At 40.5% G+C, this 17728-nt stretch overlaps 1 long non-coding RNA gene across 2 annotated transcripts; it reads left to right on the forward strand.

Moving 5' to 3' along the window:
* The first annotated feature begins 14620 nt into the window (after positions 1 to 14620).
* Positions 14621 to 17045, forward strand: LOC127338299 (uncharacterized). Of its 2 annotated transcripts, none has more exons than XR_007874278.1 (4): positions 14621 to 15384; positions 15474 to 15533; positions 16096 to 16317; positions 16545 to 17045. It is a non-coding gene; the product is annotated as an uncharacterized lncRNA (long non-coding RNA). The 2 variants fall into 2 exon arrangements; XR_011754055.1 differs by having other exon boundaries at positions 15479 to 15533.
* The last annotated feature ends 683 nt before the right edge of the window (positions 17046 to 17728 follow it).

Raw genomic sequence — 17728 nt, forward strand, 5'->3', positions numbered from 1 at the left:
GGACAAGGTTATTGTTAACGGTAATGCGAACATTATCAACTTTCCCCAAAGGTTTCTTTGTAGAATGATCAGCAAGATTAACATCCAAATAACAATTTTTCAGCGGTGGCAAGTCAAGCATATTATAAATTTTCTTAGGCATAACGGAAATACTTGCACCAAGATCACATAAAGCATTACAATCAAAATCTTTAACCTTCATCTTAATGATGGGCTCCCAACCATCCTCTAGCTTTCTAGGAATAGAGGCTTCGCGCTCTAGTTTCTCTTCTCTAGCTTTTATGAGAGCATTTGTAATATGTTGCGTGAAAGCCAAATTTATAGCACTAGCATTAGGACTTTTAGCAAGTTTTTGCAAGAACTTTATAACTTCAGAGATATGGCAATCATCAAAATTCAAACCATTATAATCTAAAGCAATAGGATCATCATCCCCAATGTTGGAAAAAATTTCAGCAGTTTTATCACGAGCGAGTTTAATGATTTTAGCGGTTTAGGCAGTTTCTCGCGCTTTGCATTAGAAGTGGAAACATTGCTAACACCAATTCTTTTATTATTAATAGTAGGAGGTGCAGCAACATGTGTAGCATTAGCATTACTAGTCGTGGTAATAGTCCAAACTTTAGCTACATTCTTCTCTTTAGCTAGTTTTTCATTTTCTTCTCTATCCCACCTAGCACGCAGTTCGGCCATTAGTCTTATATTCTCATTAATTCTAACTTGGATGGCATTTGCTGTAGTAACAATTTTATTATGATGATTTTCATTAGGCATAACTTTCGATTTCAAGAGATCAACATCAGCAGCAAGACTATCGACTTTAGAAGCAAGTATATCAATTTTCCTAAGCTTTTCTTCAACAGATTTGTTAAAAGCAGTTTGTGTACTAATAAATTCTTTAAGCATGGCTTCAAGTCCAGGGGGTGAATTCCTATTATTGTTGTAAGGATTCCCATAAGAATTACCATAGCCGTTGCAATTATTATAAGGATATGGCCTATAGTTGTTACTAGAATTGTTCCGGTAAGCATTGTTGTTGAAATTATTATTTTTAATGAAGTTTACATCAACATGTTCTTCTTGTGCAACCAATGAAGCCAACGGAACATTATTAGGATCAACATTTGTCCTATCATTCACAAGCATAGACATAATAGCATCAATCTTATCACTCAAGGAAGAGGTTTTTTCGACAGAATTTACCTTCTTACCTTGTGGAGCTCTTTCCGTGTGCCATTCAGAGTAATTGATCATCATATTATCAAGAAGTTTTGTTGCTTCACCAAGAGTGATGGACATAAAGGTACCTCCAGCAGCTGAATCCAATAAATTCCGCGAAGAAAAATTTAGTCCTGCATAGAAGGTTTGGATGATCATCCAAGTAGTCAGTCCATGGGTTGGGCAATTTTTAACCAGAGATTTCATTCTTTCCCATGCTTGTGCAACATGCTCAGTATCTAATTGTCTAAAATTCATTATGCTACTCCTCAAAGATATAATTTTAGCAGGGGGATAATATCTACCAATAAAAGCATCCTTGCATTTAGTCCATGAATCAATACTATTCTTAGGCAGAGATAGCAACCAATCTTTAGCTCTTCCTCTTAATGAGAAAGGGAACAATTTTAATTTTATAATGTCACCATCTACATCTTTATACTTTTGCATTTCACATAGTTCAACAAAATTATTAAGATGGGCAGCAGCATCATCAGAACTAACACCAGAAAATTGCTCTCGCATAACAAGATTCAGTAAAGCAGGTTTAATTTCAAAGAATTCTGCTGTAGTAGTAGGTGGAGCAATAGGTGTGCATAAGAAATCATTATTATTTGTGGTTGTGAAGTCACACAACTTAGTATTTTCAGGGGTGGCCATTTTAGCAGTAGTAAATAAAGCAAACTAGATAAAGTAAATGCAAGTAACTAATTTTTTTTTGTGTTTTTGATATAGCAAACAAGATAGCAAATAAAGTAAAACTAGCAACTAATTTTTTTGTATTTTGATTTAGTGCAGCAAACAAAGTAGTAAATAAAACTAAGCAAGACAAAAACAAAGTAAAGAGATTGGGAAGTGGAGACTCCCCTTGCAGCGTGTCTTGATCTCCCGACAACGGCGCCAGAAAAAGAGCTTGATACGCGTACAGCACGCGTCCGTTGGGAACCCCAAGAGGAAGGTGTGATGCGTACAGTGGCAAGTTTTCCCTCAGTATGAAACCAAGGTTTATCGAACCAGTAGGAGCCAAGAAGCACGTTGAAGGTTGATGGCGGCGGGATGTAGTGCGGCGCAACACCAGAGATTCCGGCGCCAACGTGGAACCTGCACAACACAACCAAAGTACTTTGCCCCAACGAAACAGCGAGGTTGTCAATCTCACCGGCTTGCTGTAACAAAGGATTAGATGTATAGTGTGGATGATGATTGTTTGCAGAAAACAGTAGAGCAGTATTGCAGTAGATTGTATTTCAGTATAGAGAATTGGACCGGGGTCCACAGTTCACTAGAGGTGTCTCTCCCATAAGATAAACAGCATGTTGGATGAACAAATTACAGTTGGGCAATTGACAAATAAAGAGGGCATCACCATCCACATACATATTATGATGAGTATAGTGAGATTTAATTGGGCATTACGACAAAGTACATAGACCGCTATCCAGCATGCATCTATGCCTAAAAAGTCCACCTTCAGGTTATCATCCGAACCCCCTCCAGTATTAAGTTGCTAACAACAGACAATTGCATTAAGTATTGCGCGTAATGTAATCAGTAACTACATCCTTGAACATAGCACCAATGTTTTATCCCTAGTGGCAATAGCACATCCATAATCTTAGAGATTTCGTCACTTCCTGCATTCACGGAGACATGAACCCACTATCGAGCATAAATACTCCCTCTTGGAGTTACAAGCATCTACTTGGCCAGAGCATCTACTAGTAACGGAGAGCATGCAAGATCATAAACAACACATAGACATAACTTTGATAATCAACATAACAAGTATTCTCTATTCATCGGATCCCAACAAACGCAACATATAGAATTACAGATAGATGATCTTGATCATGTTAGGCAGCTCACAAGATCCGAAAATTAAGCACAATGGGGAGAAGACAACCATCTAGCTACTGCTATGGACCCATAGTCCAGGGGTAGACTACTCACACATCACTCCGGAGGCGACCATGGCGGCGTAGAGTCCTCCGGGAGATGATTCCCCTCTCCGGCAGGGTGCCGGAGGCGATCTCCTGAATCCCCCGAGATGGGATTGGCGGCGGCGGCGTCTCTGGAAGGTTTTCCGTATCGTGGCTCTCGGTACTGGGGGTTTCGCGACGGAGGCTTTAAGTAGGCGGAAGGGCAGGTCAGGAGGCGGCACGAGGGCCCCACACCACAGGTCGGCGCGGCCAAGGCTTGGGCCGCGCCGCCCTATGGTTTGGCCGCCTCGTGGCCCCACTTCGTCTCCTCTTCGGTCTTCTGGAAGCTTCGTGGCAAAATAGGACCCTGGGCGTTGATTTCGTCAAATTCCGAGAATATTTCGTTACTAGGATTTCTGAAACCAAAAACAGCAGAACAAAGAATCGGCACTTCGGCATCTTGTTAATAGGTTAGTTCCAGAAAATGCACGAATATGACATAAAGTGTGCATAAAACATGTAGATATCATCAATAATGTGGCATGGAACACAAGAAATTATCGATACGTCGGAGACGTATCAGTGTTCCGGCCAATGGCGTGCAAGGTTCGAGCCAGGGATGGTACCAGCAGGTTCAGTGAGGTGTGGGCTACCAAATTGACATGGTACTCGAGAGAGGGGAGGGCCAGAGAGATTGAGTGCTTGGGTGGCCGGCATGGGACTTGGCATGGCCAAAAGTTGATCATGGCTTCACTTTTCTTAGGGATGCAGGACATAGGATGATGCAGGGATGGTACTAGAGCAACAATGATCAAAGGGAGAAAGGGGTTTAGGCAAGAATCCAGAGGATAATAGCATGTATTGCAATTTCCAGATTGTGTCTGCAAGGTGTTTGAGGAAATGGCCGCATGAAACTTTTGGTCAAATTTTGGATTTCTTTTTGGTGGAGCTCAATCATATAATTAAAGAGAAAGAATGGTGTGGTGTCCAATTTGGCAAAGGTTTGTGAGATTTCAAATTTGGGGTTATCTTCACATAGTTTCAAAGTCTCCTCTTGTCAAATCTATACTGGTCAACCTGGTCAACATTAGCACTTATGGTCAACATGAAAGTTGGTCTTGGATGACATGGCAATAGTTGACCAAGTTTGGTTTGAAGAAAAGTCAAAACCAGGGGGTAAAGTAGGGAACATTTTATAAAAGTCACTTTTGACCATTATCACATGTATGTTGATTTTGAGATTTGCTTTGATTTGAGTCTTGTTTCTTTGATGCAATTGTGGTTGTTTATCATATATAAACATTCTACAAGCAAGAGATCAAGCAATGGTGGCCTTTGATGAAGATTTGCAAAATTGGTCTTATGTGTATGTGGGTGAAATTGGGATTATCTCACAAATTGATTTCTCTTTATTTGAGTTGACTTTTCTTGACTCTAATGTGATTCTTATTAGTTTAGAAACATTTTCCAACCATTGAAACCATTTCAAAAGGTCTTGTTCAAAGATTTGCAAAAATGGCCATAACACATGAGAGGTGATATGTCAAATTTTATTATTCTTGTAAATTGTTCCTCTTGCTTGACTTGGGCATGGGTTAGGGTCAATTTAGTATTAGATTAAGTTTAGAGGTGGTTTCACATCATTTGGTCAAGGTTTAGAGTCCTAGGTCAAAGTTTGGTGAAATGGCTATGTGTCACATATGCCTCTATGCATATGTTGCATTTGAGATTTAATTTAACTTGGCTTGACCCAATTGGTGTTGTTGAGTGTTGAAATGGTATATAGGAGTGATCCCACCATTCACAACAGGTATTAGGGTCAAGATTCTTAAATTCACATATTTGCTATTTTACTCTCATATGCCTCTATAGCATTTTTAGTTCCTTTTTATTTTCTTTGGAAACAACTTGGATTAGGTTTGATAAGTCCTAGGTAAGGTGTATGAAGGTTTTCCAAACCTCTAAGCAAAGTAGAAAAGCTTAGGGTAAGATTTATAGAAATAGCCATAGGCACATATGCCTTTTTCTTATTTAATTTCCTTTTATTTTATTTTAACTAGGATGGTGAAAAGGAGGGGTGAGGTTTAGGGTTTAGGGTTATTTCAAACTACTTTAACAATCATTGATGGCAATAACACAAGATTTAAGCAAGATCACTATGTGTCACACTTTATTTAATAAAAGTTTTTGTTGGTTCCAAAATTTGGAACTAGGGAAATTCATTTGTTTTGTTTTTGAACTTTTGGGATGTTACAAACCCTTCCCCCTTAAAAAAATCTCGTCCCAAGATTTTAAGAAAAGTTAGGTTCCTAAGAGAGATTGAGCATTTTATTATCAGGAAGACATACTTGGAATGGTCTGGGGTGCTTCCTGAGCTTCAGTGGCAGTCATGTGGTAGAGACGGCCGTTGTTGTTGTTCTGGTTCCTTCTTCCGGCAAAGCGGTGCTGTTGCTGAGCAGGTGCTGCGGTATTGGCGGCAATCCTGGCAAGCTTTTTGGGGCACTCATTGGAGAAGTGACCCACAACTCCACATTCATAGCAGTTGACGGTGGACTTGTCCTTAGGGATGACGGGGGTAGCATTGCTTCCAGTCCTTGGGGCAGTATTGGTGTTGTTGTTGTTTCCATTGTGTTTGCTGTTGTTGGGGTGGTTGTTGTTGTTGTGGTTGTTGTTGTTGTTGTTGCCTCCGGGCTTCGGGGGTCCTCCGTTGTTGTTGTGATTGTTGGGGCGATAACTCTGAGCAGGGGGCTTGTTGTATCTTGGGGTGAATCCTCCAGAGGAGTTGTTGCGGTACTTCTGGGTATGGTGGGGTCCATTCTGGTTCATCATTCTGCGCTTGCGGTTCTCATTGGCCTGATGCAGCTTTCCTTCCATCTGTATGGCTGAGTCTACGAGGGCTTCCAAGTCAGCGAACGGAATGTTCACTAACACAGTTTGCATCTCATCATGCAGTCCGTTCAGAAATCTTTCCTTTCTCTTCTCATTGGTGTCGGTCTCATCCGGGGCGTACCTTGACAGAGTGAGAAACCTGTCGCGGTATTCCACCACGGACATCCTTCCTTGCTTGAGTTCACGGAACTCGTCTCTCATTTTCTTGATCAATCCTTGGGGCACATGGTATTTGCTGAACTTCAGCTTGAAGTCTTCCCAAGTCATCATCTGTCCCGCATTCATTGCACGGGCACTTGTCCACCAGGCTCTGGCAGGTCCTGACAGGTAGAGGGTGGCAAACAGTATTTTTTATGCGGCTTCAACTTCGATCCAGGGTCTGGAGCCAGTCATCAGCATCAAGGGGCTCTTCAGTCTTGTTGAATATCGGAGGGTTGGTGTGCTGAAAGTTCTTCAGCTTCGATCCAGGGTGCTCGTGGTTTCCGTGGCCTTGATTGTTCTGAGCTATCTGTTGCAGTGCGGTAATGTTGGCTTGGCGTTCAGCTCTCTCGACTTCTCGGTCTGCCATCATCGTCTGCAGCAGTTGCATCATGGCATCCTGGGTGGTGTTGCGGGTTGGTGGGGCCATCTAAACATTGATGTAGATGATAAGATAAGAGGGAAATTTCTATGGTTTGTTTTTTTTAAAGTTTAAAAAGTTCATAATATTGAAAACTTGAGTAGTGTTGCGGGGGTAAAAACCAACAACACTTTTTCATTCATACCAAGCATCACATATTACAAAGCTAACACACCGTTGGTTTGAAGAACCATTCATCGCTCTACGATACAAGGGGATCCTGATACAACTCACACATACGAAAGTGCTTTAAATGAAACTACTCTTCAGGGGGGAATACTTCGTCTTCACGGGTAATGTGCTTGGCGAAAAGCGAGGGCGTTGTCCAACTCCTTGCGGGTCTTGTACAGCATGAAGTCGAGGTGTGCTACATAGTGGTTCATCTCCGTGTGCGGGGGCATGGTCATCGGTCTTCCGGTGGGGTCATGTCTTGGGTAGTAGATGAAGCGAGTGTTCTTAATCTTGTTCTCATTTTGTCCACACAGACGAGAAATTGCTTCTTGCATAGCTCTGACTAGTCATTCCTTCCAAGTGTTTCCCGTTATAGAAAACCATATGGTTTCCCATATTGGGGTTCCAGGCTTCCTTCGTAGATCGGTAGAAACTTCCCACCGAGGTGGTCCTCCGGAGTGATTGTTGAGGGGTGTTCCGAAGAACTCGCGGTACGGGCGTCCTAGATAGTCCACTAGTTGCTTCAAGTCTTTCTCGAACATCAGGTTTCCCCCGTGACCAAGCTGATAGAACTCCCATTTGTACTCCATCTGTGAAGAATTATGATGAGTAAGTTAGAGAAGTGTGTCAAAATTTTAGGTAATATTATAAGAAGAATAGAGCATAACTTTCTTATTTTGAAAAAGATCTCAATGATAAGAGGGAGAATAAGTTTTCTTAAATAGTCACTTCATTTGTTTTGAAACTAAATTTTTCAGACGTCCATTCTAACTAGGGTCTCCTAAGGTCAACAATGGCTCTGATACCAACTTGTCAACACCTAGATTTTTAAGTCCAGATGCCTATTATGCCATTCATCGCATTCCCAGGAATATTGTTTTTGCGAGACATAATAGATTGATATCACAACACATCATTCATTACATACCATAATCGTCTTACAAATAAAGGATCACATAATCCAGTCTCATTACAATAATAGAAGTTCTATTGATCCATTACATAACACATAGCGGAAGCGAAATAGCGTAGTAGTAGTCCATCTATTCCACAGGCAACTGTTGACGTCAGGAGTGATCCTAGTTGTCGTAGACGTCCAGCTGTCCTTCTTCCGGGTTTTGGTACTCGTCTTCATAGTCTGGCCATTTGAATAGCCAGGGACACAGCCATGAGTACTTTAAAGTACTCGCAAACTAATACTAAGGTAAATACTATCAAATATAGTAAGGGGGTTCTAAGCTCTAGTTTCATTTGCATAAAAGCCAGTTTTATTTCATAAGCACTTTTAATAATCAAAGCCTCTTCAATTAACTAACTCAGGTGGGAACATTAGTGTCATTCCCACCACTCAGTGGTGATTCAATGTCAAAGTCACCTTTCAATTCAAATCACAAGTCACCATTCATATTTTTAGAAAAATTCTGATGACGGAACAGTATGGCCTTTCCAACTGTCCATAACCGCGGACGCGGCTATTCGAATAGGTTTAACTCTGCAGAGGTTGTACACTTGTGCCACAACAATTGCAATAGTTCGTCAGGGGTAACTGGCCCTGATTTAGCGTACGCAGTACGCGAACTACCAATCCTAACCTTTCATTTACATATTCTAGTATAGGCACCTCTCCCCATGAGCTTGGCCTCCCAGTGAAGACACGCGGTCAGCCTGGGAACTGCACAGGGCTTGGGCCGGACATTCACCTCATTTCACGTCATTTCACATCACTTCACCAGTACGGAGGCAGCCTCGGCATAACCCCTATGACGCTTGTTTAGAGGGAACCCATACTAAAACACATAAGTTTCCAGCTAAGCCTTACCCAGATTCAGGTATTGTGGGGGTACTTGTAAAATTGGAATGGTATCGCATCCGAACCCAACCATCAGTTTTTGTAAAATTCACCAAGTCATTCACCAGTCATATTCACCTTCAAAATCTCTCAATAGAATGACTCATCATTCCAAGGTTTTCAAAGTTATTTCAATTCACAAGTTCCCAACTAGAGTAGTCACTTTTAATATTGAGCACTAGCCACTAGTTATGAGGGGTGCTAAGTATCTTGGAGCTTGCTAGGCTAAGTGGGATGCTCTTGTACTACTCTATAACTAAACCAAGTGAATCATAAATCAAAAAGTAACTTTGCTAAATAAAATCAAGTAAAGCTTGTAAAGTAAAAACTTGGGATAGGATCATAAAGTAAAATGTAATGGTGCCTTGCTCTTGTAGAGCTTTGCACTTTGCAAGAATATAAACTTGCAACCAAAATAGTTTGCATTAGTTTAGCTTGCATTGGTAATAGCTTGCCTTGATTGGTGAGGTGATCAAAGTTTTCTGGCTCTTCCTCTTGGTAGAAGACCTCTTCCTCTTGATAGTCTCCGGTACTAGCGTCTATAAACGAATACGAGGATACAATCACCAAACAACACTTAAGTAGTCTTAATTGGCCTTATTGGATCACACAATTGATCTAGCATCACTACTTACATTTATTCACAAATTATGCTAGGGTTTCTTTATTTAACATTAGGAAAATAATTTCCTCTCATTGAAAGTTGGAAATTAGGGTTTCTCTTTGGTTTGGAGAAATAATTTCCTCTCATTTAATCTTCTTAAGATTTAATCTTCTCAAATAACCAGGGGTGATCACATGTTGACCAAGGTCAACATTTCACACTTATCATTTGAGAACATAAATTAAATGAGATTCATCATCTCATGTGATTTACATAACCATTGCAAATATTAAATACTACTTTGATTTGAATTCTACAAGTGAGCAAGTATGAGCCTAAGCAATTAAAGGTCAACACATTACTTCATATCACTTGAGAAAATGATTTAAATGAGATGCTACACCTCATAGATTTAAATTCCTAAAATTTGATATAGTTTAAATGGACTAGTATTGACTACATAGTCAATATTTTGATTCTAGCCCATGATCATGTACAGAACATATATCATATTTTTACATAATAAATTAGAGTTTGTTAAATGTGAATTATTTCAATTGGATTCACTTCAAAATTCCAAATGGTTGATTTTTAAGATTTATTTGAATACTGAAAAGTATCTGTTTTGTTATTTTTTCTATTCCAAAACTACACAAGATATGGGGTTGAACCCAGTGGCAAAATGTAGATAATTTCATGGGCTTTCCAGAGATATGTATTTTGCTACATTTGGTTCAGTAGTTTGAAAGTTATTCAAATTTGAATAAAGCATCAGTATTTGAAATTTGCTGAAACTAAATATTTGAATTAAACACAAATGGGCTAGGCGGGAAACTGGATGGGCCGAAATGGGTTTAAACAAAGGAACTGGCCCAGTGACGGTGCGGGCCTGCTGACAGGGGGTCCCACTCGTTAGTGAGTTATAATCACCGAAACGGTAAGCTCTGACCTGGACCGTTGGATTAGAGGTGGATCGTCTGGTCGACCGTCGTCGTCGTCGACGGGGGAGGAGGGCTTGCTGCGACGGCGAGGTAGGGGGTCGGCGGCGTGACGGAGCTCCGGTGAGGGGCGGCGAGGGTCGCAGGTGAACGAGGAGTCGACGGCGAGGTCAGCGGTAGTCGGGGGAGGGCTTGAGGTAGACGGAATCGACGGCGGCGAGGAACTACTGTGGCGGTGGTCGGCGATGAAATTGGAGCTATCTACTGCGCAATGTGGATGAGCAAGGGATCGAGGAGGCTCAGAAGGAAGAGGGGAAGCGGAAGGGGTGAGGAATTCGTCCAGGGAATGCTTCCTTTTATAGGGGGTCGAGGTGCTGCGGGTGCCCATGGGAGGTCGTCCATGGCGCCGGAGTCTGGAGCGGCGAAGGGGCAAGCTAGTGAGTGGGTCGTGTAGGCGAGATCATGGCGAGGACGACGCGCGTGAAGGGGGCAGCAAGGGGAGGATGAGGGCGTGTTGGCGTCGTCGAGAGCTTGCAGTACGGGCGCGGCAGGTTTTTGATGATGGCGACGATGACAAGGCGCGGCCGCGGGCTAGCGATGTTGTCTAGCCTGCAGAGGGTGGCGAGGCGGTGCTCGACGCAGTGCTAGGCCTTGCAGGGGAGGACGAGGCTGTCGGGGCGAGGATGTGCACTGGCGCGTCCAGTGACATGCCAGGGCGCGCTCACCGCGTGCCTGGCAGGTTTTCTGGCGTGTCTGGGCACGCGTGTTCCGGCCAATGGCGTGCAAGGTTCGAGCCAGGGATGGTACCAGCAGGTTCAGTGAGGTGTGGGCTACCTAATTGACATGGTACTCGAGAGAGGGGAGGGCCAGAGAGATTGAGTGCTTGGGTGGCCGGCATGGGACTTGGCATGGCCAAAAGTTGATCATGGCTTCACTTTTCTTAGGGATGCAGGGCATAGGATGATGCAGTGATGGTACTAGAGCAACAATGATCAAAGGGAGAAAGGGGTTTAGGCAAGAATCCAGAGGATAATAGCATGTATTGCAATTTCCAGATTGTGTCTGCAAGGTGTTTGAGGAAATGGCCGCATGAAACTTTTGGTCAAATTTTGGATTTCTTTTTGGTGGAGCTCAATCATATAATTAAAGAGAAGGAATGGTGGTGGTGGTGTCCAATTTGGCAAAGGTTCGTGAGATTTCAAATTTGGGGTTATCTTCACATAATTTCAAAGTCTCCTCTTGTCAAATCTATACTGGTCAACCTGGTCAACATTAGCACTTATGGTCAACATGAAAGTTGTTCACTTTCACTTGGTCTTGGATGACCTGGCAATAGTTGACCAAGTTTGGTTTGAAGAAAAGTCAAAACCAGGGGGTAAAGTAGGGAACATTTTATAAAAGTCACTTTTGACCATTATCACATGTATGTTGATTTTGAGATTTGCTTTGATTTGATTCTTGTTTCTTTGATGCAATTGTGTTTGTTTATCATATATAAACATTCTACAAGCAAGAGATCAAGCAATGGTGGCCTTTGATGAAGATTTGCAAAATTGGTCTTATGTGTATGTGGGTGAAATTGGGATTATCTCACAAATTGATTTCTCTTTATTTGAGTTGACTTTTCTTGACTCTAATGTGATTCTTATTAGTTTAGAAACATTTTCCAACCATTGAAACCATTTCAAAAGGTCTTGTTCAAAGATTTGCAAAAATGGCCATAACACATGAGAGGTGATATGTCAAATTTTATTATTCTTGTAAATTGTTCCTCTTGCTTGACTTGGGCATGGGTTAGGGTCAATTTAGTATTAGATTAAGTTTAGAGGTTGTTTCACATCATTTGGTCAAGGTTTAGAGTCCTAGGTCAAAGTTTGGTGAAATGGCTATGTGTCACATATGCCTCTATGCATATGTTGCATTTGAGATTTAATTTGACTTGGCTTGACCCAATTGGTGTTGTTGAGTGTTGAAATGGTATATAGGAGTGATCCCACCATTCACAACAGGTATTAGGGTCAAGATTCTTAAATTCACATATTTGCTATTTTACTCTCATATGCCTCTATGGCATTTTTAGTTCCTTTTTATTTTCATTGGAAACAACTTGGATTAGGTTTGATAAGTCCTAGGTAAGGTGTATGAAGGTTTTCCAAACCTCTAAGCAAAGTAGAAAAGCTTAGGGTAAGATTTATAGAAATAGCCATAGGCACATATGCCTTTTTCTTATTTAATTTCCTTTTATTTTATTTTAACTAGGATGGTGAAAAGGAGGGGTGAGGTTTAGGGTTTAGGGTTATTTCAAACTACTTTAACAATCATTCATGGCAATAACACAAGATTTAAGCAAGATCACTATGTGTCACACTTTATTTAATAAAAGTTTTTGTTGGTTCCAAAATTTGGAACTAGGGAAATTCATTTGTTTTGTTTTTGAACTTTTGGGATGTTACAGTGTACATATACAACAATGGTTGTTTGGGTTTTATAACTAATTTACATATTTTTGAATTGCCTACAAATATTATCTTTAAAAAAATACATGTGCATATGTGTTTTATTTGGGCTAGGAAAATCCTAATAAGAGTTCAAATTTTAATTTAATTTCCATAAAATATATGTTCACGGAAACGAAAATTACATTTCACATATTATGTACATCTTCCCCAATTTGTACACCCACATACTGCTGGTATTCATGTCACCTAACCTCTATCTATAGAAATATATAAGAAAGCACTTTCTCCATTAGCACACCCGATTCCTATAACTTTTTTAGTTGTCCGCAATATAACTGTTGGATACGGATGTTGTTGTGCAGAGAGTTATGAAGAGGATCTGGCAAGAAGATTTATGGACCAGTAATGGGGGTCGTTGAGGAGGACCCCTGGAAGGCCGATGCAAAATCCGTACCGACTGGCGCCTGGTCGTGGAAAGTTGTCTATTAACGTTCTCTTTCTCGGAGTCGGTGCCAATAAAATTCAGCCGTTCACCTGTGATTATCAAATTTATATTATTTTCTTTCTAAAATCCTCAAATTCAAAGTCTGCTACATATAGCAATGAATTGTAAAGTTTTTTTTTGGACTTACAGAAGAGATGATATTAAGTTGGCTTTCCTCTGCTCCACAACGACCCTGTTAGAGGTCCGATTTTTTCAGTCTTCCCTACATAGGAAGAAAAATGCAAAATACGTACCTATGGTTCATATCATTAGGCTGCATCGATCGAAGCCGTGAGCTGCACCATTCCGGCGTGCTTCACTTGGTTTGGTATTTTCAAATTTATTAAGTGAAACTATGGCGTAATGTAAGATTGGGATGCCAAACTGAAATAAGCAACAACGTCAGTCCTCATTTGTCACTTTTAGGAGTAATATTGAGCAACACCAGCAAGCAAAATCATCACTAATCTGCTAGAGCACAGCGTAAAAGCAGATGAGCAAATCTCAGTAATGCAATAATTCTCTGAACATACTTATAGCATGCACATTCGTTCTATAATCTGATACAAAATTATCAATATAGGCACAGCTAGCAATATTAAAGCTAAAGCACTGTAAGCAGCACAATGAAATTCACATCTAATCTGAATTTGCGCTGAGCTTCTCAGAAGATGGCGATTGCTCTTTCCAGTCATCAATATTATCTGATACACCAATGTAAAATGTAACCATGTAGGTCCACAAATATATCTAATTCGTCAGCAAATTTTATATGAAATCTCTCTTTAAGAACTGTACATGCAGTAAAAATGAAATACCAAGGCTCGCATACTTTCCTCTCCAAAACATGACTAATATCTAGGGATGTAGGCGGACGTCCATCAATACATGCACGCCTGTCCGCCTGATCCAGTTCCTTCTATAATCATATATCATGACGTATCTGTTGGCGTTGTCCGCCGGACCCTCCGCCTGCATTCATACTAATATCCAACTATCAGGTTCTTGATCATCCCTATAGCTAGTTCTGATTAGCAACGTATGCGCATGAATCCATCCATTGTTGCTAGGACCTAAACATGAACAATCTGGTCCGGCTAACGACCCCTGTATTCATCTATCAATTTCATCAGTACTTCCAATTTCTGAATCATGTAGTATTAAAAAAACAAAACGAATAGTTCAATTATGAATCATTTAAGAATCAAGAAAACCGAAGATGAAAGATTAAGTCTAGAAGGAGAGACTACGTACTGGTACCATGCATGAATCTAAAGGTATAATTGATGCCCCCCATAGGGGAACTTACAGCGATTTGCACTTCTCAGCCGTTGGATCTTGCCTGATGCTAGATCTTGGCCGTTCATTGTTTGCACCGCGGCTGAATAAAAGGGGCACCCCAAAGTGAGAAACCCTAGCCCCCATTCTGCTTTGCCCCTCATGCTCGCACCCGCGCCCGCCCCCCAATCAGCTGCCCCGTTTCTCCCCAATCCCTGCCCCATCTCTCCCCCAATCCCATACAAATCCTTTTCGCCTCCTTCTCCTCTGCTGCTCTTCTCCATAGCTGGAGAGGCAAAGGACCAACCATGGCGCCATGGATGAGGAGGCGGAGCTCGATGTGGAGGAGCACCCAGGATCCCCAACAGCGCCCCAAGGAGGATTTCATCACCATCTACGCATCATCCCCAGGTGTAGAAGTCTTTTTTTACCTTGGCTTCACATCTCCTTCCTAAAACATCTTCTTATTTGCTCCCTGATTGTGAGGTTGCATGTGTGCATGGAAGGTGTTTGTGTAAATGCCTAATGGCAAAAACTATTGTGGAAAGATGGTGATTTATGTACATCTGGAAAAACTGCAGGTGTACTCGAGGGATTGATTTGTTCTATTGTTTCTCAGAATATTATATTATGGATTCATGAATCTATCCATATGCGGATCTGTGAGATGACTGTGTGTCTCTGAAATTCCTCCCATTCCAAGGGCTAGGAAAATTACTAATTGGTGTTTTTGTAAAAACATTGTGTGCAGATCTAATAAGGAAAAGAGAGAAGGAGAATATGAGGAGAGTTCTTTTTGAAAAAGCATTTTTCTAACTCATATCTTGTTCGATTAAGTTCTCAAGTGATTGAACTGTATGAATTGATTCTTTTTTCTGAACATTGTGTGCGTGTAGGTTTGTAGAATAAGAGAAGAAAGAACAATCTGGGAGAGTTCCCTAAATAAGAAGACCAAGGTTATTTTAATGAGATATACTTTGTTTGGTTAATTTTTCAAGTGATTGAACCATGTGTTCAATTATGTTCATATAGTGCTAATGATTAGTGCAGGAAGAAAATCTTGGATAGTGCATTTACACAGTGGCATGAGTTGTATTCACAGGAAGTAAGATTCTGAACTTTTATTTATGGCAACTAGAAAATCCAAAGCTCAAGCTATATAAATACATATTAGTACAAGTTTATGTAAGAATACATGAATAACTTTGCAAGATCATTCTTGTGATAAATTTATGCTATCCAGTATACTAGCTGCTAGCATAGATTCTAAACTAATTCCTAAACTGAATTATTTAAAATTTAAGTCACCGAAACTACAGTAGCACATATTCTGAAAGTTAGACCTTTAATTATCCGTATTCGATCATCTTGCTGTGTGCTTGTCCAAATAATAAAATAGCTGACTAATATATACATATTTCGATGTCAAAATCAAGGAAAAGACTAGTGGGTTGCAGTGGTAGTATATCGCCTCTCTCGAGTGTGACTTGTCTCTACAAGCATTAGTTAATAACTATAAGATTCGTAGTCCATGGTGTTTTAAATTTTAATAGATTCAGAATTTGTATGGTATCAATATTGAAATCAACTTATAGCTCAGGTTTCGACTCTAGCATTCTATTCAAATATTTTCTATGATTTATGGTCAATGATTTAAATTTGTACAGATTTACCCTAGAGATATACGAGGACACCGAGCCGAGGAGAGGTGTTGCCAATTCACCATACACACTTGCTGCCGGAGAAGGCATGTGAGGGCACGGGTGCATAAGCGTTGATGGTGCAACCACTGTTAATATCGTGGTTAACAGCAAGGCATCTCACTATCGTGGTTAACAGCAAGGCATCTCACTATCGTGGTTAACAGCAAGGCATCTCACCACATACCGGTAACAACCTCTGAAGTAGATCAGGTGATAGACGTCATTAATTTTAGAGCTCATGTCTGAGCTTTCCCTTTTCTCACTATATTGTTTTTCTGTCTGTGGAAATTTAGAGTACCAGATCCAGTATGTAATCATAGACTTTGTAGCATGTCAACTAAATGTATTTTCCAACTAACATTTTTATTTACATCAGGTTCAGATCTCCGATTCACGTAATATGCTCCTTTCAGGCAAAGAGGGAGGCATACTGATGGCAGTTTGGATTAGATCAGGTGGCTGTCAGCTCCCATGAGGCTTCCGAAGAAACTAAATTTAATGTGTTGTCTATGGGTGAGGTGCTCTTCTGGTTTCCATGTCGTTTCTTTACTGTGCATCCAATTTTACAAATTATTTATCTAATGATGCTTTTGATGCTTTTATATATAGTCGGGAGTGATAATCATGTCTTATCCTCTAGATGTGGAATGCTCCCATGTTATGAAGTTCAAATCTGAAACTTTGCATTCATCTTCGTGTTCTTCTTTTCATTTCTCACTATGGGGCTTCTATAAGACAAATCATTAGGTATATATATCCCTTCCATGTATATGTATGTGTTGTTTTTCTACCAATAAAATAAGAAAAGCCACATATAGGCACGAGTGTTGGTCGGATGATATCCTATTGAATTGTTACCACTTTTCGAATACAAATAATTCTAATGCAACTCATTTTCTAAGAATGTGCTCTCTTTTGTGTCTTTGAGAATAGAGAAAATTTGATTGTATCTCATTTTTATCGATGGATCTTTGATGCTGCATTTTCTGTTTTTATGTATTTTTATGTCATATGTGACCTATTGCTTTACTATAGAATTTAGTTATTTTAAGATGGAAGTTTTCAGAAATATCAAGATCAAGGTTTTTCTTCCATTGAGTTCATTTCATGTTTTTATCTTCTTGGTAGATGATGGGATTGCTTTTTTAGTCTCAGTAGCAGATTTGCCAGTTGGCGTGTCTTTTGTTTTGCATGCAGATGTTGTTCCACATGCTCAGCCTTCCATTGATATGGATGCTCGGAGGCATGAAAATTCGTCTTGGCAAGCTCCCAATTGGATATGAAGATGAGGATGTTATGCTTTGTTTTCTAATGAGGGATTGATAACCCACAAGTATAGGGGATCGCAGCAGTCTCCGCGGGAAGTAAATCCCAATTTATTGATTCGACACAAGGGGAGACAAAGAATACTTGAAAGCCTTAACAGCGGAGTTGTCAATTCAGCTGCACCTGGAAACAGACTTGCTCGCAAGAGTTTATCAGTAGTAACAGTTTTATAGCAGTAGCAGTAGTGAAATAACAGCAGCAGAGTAACAGAGAGAGCAGTAGTGATTATAGTAAACAGCAGGATTAAAATACTGTAGGCACGGGGACGGAT

This window comes from Lolium perenne, chromosome 3 (assembly GCF_019359855.2).
Source record: "Lolium perenne isolate Kyuss_39 chromosome 3, Kyuss_2.0, whole genome shotgun sequence".
In the NCBI taxonomy this organism is placed as follows: Eukaryota; Viridiplantae; Streptophyta; class Magnoliopsida; order Poales; family Poaceae; genus Lolium; species Lolium perenne.